At 41.2% G+C, this 6,026-nt stretch overlaps 1 protein-coding gene across 1 annotated transcript in view; it reads right to left on the minus strand.

Annotated features, from left to right (window-relative positions):
• LOC121712364 (receptor-type tyrosine-protein phosphatase gamma-like) overlaps positions 1 to 5,502 on the minus strand; it is a 66,759-nt gene extending 61,257 nt beyond the window's left edge. The window contains exon 1 of the mRNA XM_042096617.1: positions 5,350 to 5,502. The gene's annotated coding sequence lies outside the window, so the exon portion shown is untranslated. The remainder of the gene's footprint in view (positions 1 to 5,349) is intronic.
• Between the last annotated feature and the right edge of the window lie 524 nt (positions 5,503 to 6,026).

Here is a 6,026-nt window from a genome sequence, read left to right on the forward strand (position 1 = left end):
GTAGTTAGCGTTAATCTTTTCACAACAGCGACACCTCTGTTCAGGAGAATATTGCAACTAGTGTCGCAACCACCATGCGCGAGTATAAATGGTTACGGCGCTTCTGTGACGTCACATTGTCGCGCTACCGGCTGGGTGCGTCGAGTATGTGGGACGTTTAACCCCTCACTGCTCCCCGAGTGCCTCTGTTGTTGCAGGCAGCTCACTGTGCCGGGATTAGTGTGTGCTTCACCTCACTGTGTGTTCACTGTGTGCTGAGTGTGTTTCACTAATTCACGGATTGGGATGAATGCAGAGACCAAATTTCCCTCACAGGATCAAAAGAGTTAGCCTGGCCTTAATTGCCTTCCTACGTACTTCCGCTCGATTTTCATCTCCCTCCACGACTCCATCTGGGATTCCGGCCATTGGCCTCGTTCGCAGCGGTAGATTCAACTCCGCGCCAATAGCCGAATATAAGCCGTAATATTAAATTACAGCATGTGCGGCAGACCAGGTATGAATGAAGTAGCGTGTTTTCAATGATGATCACATCTAGCTTTGACAATTGTGATGATATTGTATCGCCGAGGCTATTTGCCCCCATGTTGGGCTTTCCCCTGTGTTCCCGGCGTGTGCGTGTGTGTGCGCGAGTGTTTGTGTCTCCCTGTCCCTCCTGTGTCATGGAATGTGTCAATGAGTTCTGATGTGTTTTGATTGGGAGGAGGTGTCTGGGAGGGAATATTTAGGGGTATAGATAGGTTAGCGATTGCTAAGGGGAGGGAATAGAATAGGGGGTTCTAAGACGTCGAAGTTTAGTCAGAGTAGATGTGGATTATGTGCGAGTGAGTTGTGTTGCGTTGTGTTGTTGGCCGATGAGTGTGAATGACGAGTGATTGAGACCGTGATTTATCAGCGATCAGTTTGTTGTTTTGTAGTGGACACCTCCTGTTACCGTGCACTAGCCTGTACATCTATAGGAAATAAACTACCAGAGTTTGGAACGATATATCAGCCTCCCCGTCTCTTAACTTCTCATTGGCGTTACAATATGTTATCTTCAACCTTTCTGTTGAATAGTTATTTGCTATTCTTCCACTAACTCTTACATTTTTATCGCAAAGCTGGCATGGTCATTTACATCCATCTTGTTCGCTTTGGTGGGAAATGATTGTTGTGGGCAATTTCTGAGCGTTGTAGTGTAGCTTACTTCACGATCGAGCTGGCGCATAACATACGTCACGGCCAAACGTTAGCGATTAGGTGAAATCAGATCCAATCGTTTCAAACTTCTATAGTTTGTCCACGCATCCAGCTTGCAAACGTTCGTCAGTAGCCGAGATCCCAGACCCTTGTAGAAGCGAAGCGTACCAAGGGGATGGCAAATGGCCAGGCTACAAAAGAGTATATACTTATATATTATATACTTACTTATACTTAAATTCCAGACAATTCCGGAAATAAGCACATAATTGACTTTAGTCTTTATGGAGAATACAGCGGGAAAACACATATTTTCTTTTACAGTTTATAAAAAATAGGCACATTAGGTAGAAGCTTTTTATTATTATTCGTAACTCAAATTTATTTATTAAATAATCGATTGCGACTGACTGTCCATGTGATCTCACGCATAGGGACTCACGGCAGATATTGCGCAGAATTTTGGTTTATGGCTATGGTTAAATGTCCTTCCTAATTAACATGAACAGGATATAGGACAGGACAGGATTTCTAACTAGTATGCATTACGTCCATCCCAGTATGCATTGTGTTCAAACCAGCATGCATCACATCAAGTCAGATCTGAGCAGATCTGCATGAAGTCGAACAAGCCTATTCTCTGCTTGAACTGAACCCCCCGAAGCTTACGGTATAATTCGAACACTGATTACAAAGCCATGAATCCCAACCACAGCGCACAGCATTATGGGCTTCAGCATAGCATAACAAAACCACTAGAATGGATAATGAGAAATGCAAAATGCAATAAAGAAAAAATAAACGTCATTCTAACCACGTTATTTGGACAGTAGGCTAGGCTAGGTCTGAACTAGATAGACCGAAAACCACCAATTTTCCAGTTTTTCAAGTTACACAGACCCATTTCCATCATCCCAATCAAATCAAATCAAATCTCTCTCTCTCACACACACACAAACACACAGGGGAAGTGCTGCAGAAGTGCTGCATAAACTAAACTCAATTTAATTCGCAATAATGTCACGTTTTTACATGACATAGGCCTATATGCAGTTGTTTGATTGCACGCATGTTTGCATTTTGCAAGGTCTATTTTCTTACGTCTGTCTGTCCCGCCTTCAACACTTTACATATTGCCTTCAGCGCTGCGCAGCCTCAGGTCAGCTCACTTCACTTGATCAGTTCTTGGCGAACGGTAGTGTCACACGAAGTTAGCTAAACTGCTAGAATGAGCAACAAAAAACAAGCATCTTTAGCAGGTCACTGGCCAGAGTGTTTGAGTTGCGAGAGCCGCTGCAGAGATTTCTTACAGAAAAAAAAAGTCACCGTTAGCTGCACATTTTAGTGATGAGGACTGGGTGTCAAAACTCGCTTACCTGTGTGACATATTCGGGTTGCTTAATGACCTCAACCTGTCACTCCAGGGGAGAATGACGACTGTCTTTAAACTGGCAGATAAAGTCGCTGCATTTAAAGCCAAGCTTGATTTGTGGGGACGACGAGTGAACCGGGGTGTATTTGATATGTTCCAAACAGTAGTGGGGGTTTTGGGAGAGACTGAGGCAGGGCCCTTTCTCTCGCAGCTGGTGCGCTTTCAAATGAGTTTGAGCGTTACTTCCCATCCTCCAAAGATCCACGGCAAACCAATGAGTGGGTCCGCAAACCCATTTGTCAATATCCCGAATAGGCCTAACTTGTCAGCGCAGGAGGAAGAGCAATTGATCGAAATTGAAAATGACGGTGGTCTTAAGAGTGTGTATGAGGAAACCTCTCTGGCGGGTTTTTGGATCAAAACCAAAGCAGAATATCCCGAGATATCCGTAAAAGCGCTGAAAACGTTACCATTTCCCACCACGTAGGCCTATCTACTGTATGCGAGGCCGGGTTTTCGGCAATGACTGCAACTAAGACCAAATTGCGCAATCGACTGGACATTTCAAACACACTGAGGGTGTCACTATCTTCCATCACCCCCAGATGGAACCTTCTTGTTGCAGGGAAACAAGCACAGGGCTCCCACTGATTATATTCGTAATGCACGTTTAGTTCCCATGTTTTGTTAAACATGTTCACACTTGATAGATGTAGCTTCAAGTTGTTCAATATTGTTCAAGTTCACGTTTTTCACATGTTTAAGAGTTTGTTACCTTCACTGTTCATACATAACTGGAGCTAGTTCTTTTCAAGTAATGCATGCACAACACATATGGAACATTGAACCCCCTCTGCCTGCTCTATCTGCCCCCTAGATGCATATGGGTGGTTGACATGACATGGCCTTTTTTTGATCAGCCTTGGATACAGACGATACATAATTGACATTCTAAATATCAGCAGTAGTGTGAGAAAATAAATTCTGGTGTTAAAGAAAACAGTAATATTAATGTTGTCTTTAGCACTATAAGTAATTGCAACAATTTAATCTGATTATAATGCAGGATATGTTTTTAAATTATCTGAATAAATTGTTGAATTTGTCTTTTAACAGATATAAAGATAATACACTCTAAGGGGAACTACAAACATTCAGATTGAAGCCCATCATTGAGAAGAGAAAAACTCGGGGAACCCAAGATCTATACTTTTGGTGGCATTCTGTTTTACATAGTTGTGATTTCTGAAAGTGAACATTTACATGATATACCTGTCCTAAACTGTCTTTTGTTGCTTGTGAAATACATATAATAACAGATTGTTATGTGGTGTTATTTATCATGTGGTGTGACATCAAGAAATTATGAAAATAAAAAGGCTTTTGGGGTCTAAATCATACGAATCTCAATGGAACAGATAGAAAATAGGGTCAGCAAAAGTCACAAGCATTTTCTTTCTTTTATATCAATGTAGGCTATGTCAAAATGAACATGACGTTTATTGAAAGATTGAGGACATATGCCTTACTCTGTGTATTGATGAAGAAATATACTGTAAAATGTAATACATTTGCACAAGGAAATGCTAGATCTTGATGAAGTAGCCTAATGAAGATTATAATACATTAACTCACATTAAAATAATACCCCATGTCACACCATATGACAATTTTAGTCACTACCACAACTAATTAGTGAATAAATATAAATTTCAACGCAAAATCTAAAAGACCATACATATTTTTGGGAATGGAAGGGTCAGTACAACAGGACTAAGTGATTTCCATGCCTAATATCGGAATTATTTTTCAAAAACTTTTTTTCGGCCTAAAACGTCAACCACCCCATATGGGGCAGTCGTGGCCTACTGGTTAGCGCTTCGGACTTGTAACCGGAGGGTTTGCGGTTCGAACCCCGAGGCACGGCTGCAGTGCCCTTGAGCAAGGCACCTAACCCCTCACTGCTCCCCGAGCCGGGATTAGTGTGTGCTTCACCTCACTGTGTGTTCACTGTGTGCTGAGTGCGTTTCACTAATTCACGGATTGTGATAAAATGCAGAGACCAAATTTCCCTCACGGAATCAAAAGAGTATATATACTTATACTACTTAGGACTATTAATAATTTCCCTAGCCGTTCCGATACTAACGGACGGTGGAAAAATATTAACGTTATCGGAACTCCCCCTATTACCGTCGGTCTCGTATGTCCGCTTTATCCTAAAGAAACGCAAGCACCCACACCATAGCACTAGGTGTATCTAAATTAGCTATGTACCTAAAATGACATTTTACCGTGACTCGAAGAGCTGTAAACAGTGTTGTAAGGCTGCGTGTACACATCGGCTTGGAGCTCGAGTGGAATTTTAATTTCACGACGAGAATTCTCTGTCTAACCGTTCATGTGCCGTTGAAACGGCGTCAACAGGTGGCCCACTCATTATCAGGCCAGCATTATAACTCTGAGCATGGTAAACAAAATCGGATATTTCAGGCAGTAAATGCTCCCGTTAAGAACCAAACCAGTTTTTGTTCAAATCTACACACCTATGGCTACTGAAAAATGTAAGGTTCATTTAGCAAATGTTATTTTGAAGTGTTAAAAAACATCGTTGTTTTAGAATTTCCGAACAAAAGTGGTGATAATTGGGAGTGTTAGCCGATAGAATGCTAACCACTCCGCTTCAGCCCTCTCTGGACTAACATAACTTTGGCTTAAAATGAAACAAGGATAACGTTAATGTTAACAGTCTATCGTTAGCTTTAACAGTTAGGCTTTTCCAGCAGATTGCCTACCTGTTTGAAGGGTGAGGGCGCATATGTGAGTATCTGTAGATTTTTGAAGATCCAGGCTGCCCTTGGCAACCGAATTGTAAGTGGCTTTGACCAGAGCCATAATCTAAAGGTAGGACCTAGAGTTGGTTGACGCTAATGTTCCATTTTTTTTTTTTTTTTCAACAATGGCGGCTCATGGAAGCCTCAAAGAGTTCCCGGAAGTTAACAATTAATAATAGCAGCAGTGCGGTTACAGCAGACTGTTTGTAGCCAACTTTTCAGACTCAGATTTACATTATTGGCTCATCCGAATAATAATAATAGTAATAACAGTAACAGTAGTGAAGTAATAGTATTAATGACCTAATTATAATAATAAACTATTTATCGACTATGACAGCTTTTCTGCTGCTCAGTTGTTCCTCATCAAATAAATTAAAAGAGGCTAAAAGCCCAATAAATAGCCCACACATAATAGCCTAATATAAGATAAACCTTGCCTATCCCATTTCAATTAGGCAGCACTAGGATACCGCTACACTACGAACAATTTTGTACAACTTTTCTGATGTGACGTTTTTGGGCATTTATCTTTACCATCATGTCAACATAGTTGTAACGTTATGCGCAATGCTCATCTAGCCTATGGATTTAAGTGGTTTAATTTTAAAAAGTGCAGCAAAAGTGGGATATAGTTA

The sequence above is a fragment of the Alosa sapidissima genome, chromosome 6 (genome assembly GCF_018492685.1).
Source record: "Alosa sapidissima isolate fAloSap1 chromosome 6, fAloSap1.pri, whole genome shotgun sequence".
Classification (NCBI taxonomy): domain Eukaryota; kingdom Metazoa; phylum Chordata; class Actinopteri; order Clupeiformes; family Clupeidae; genus Alosa; species Alosa sapidissima.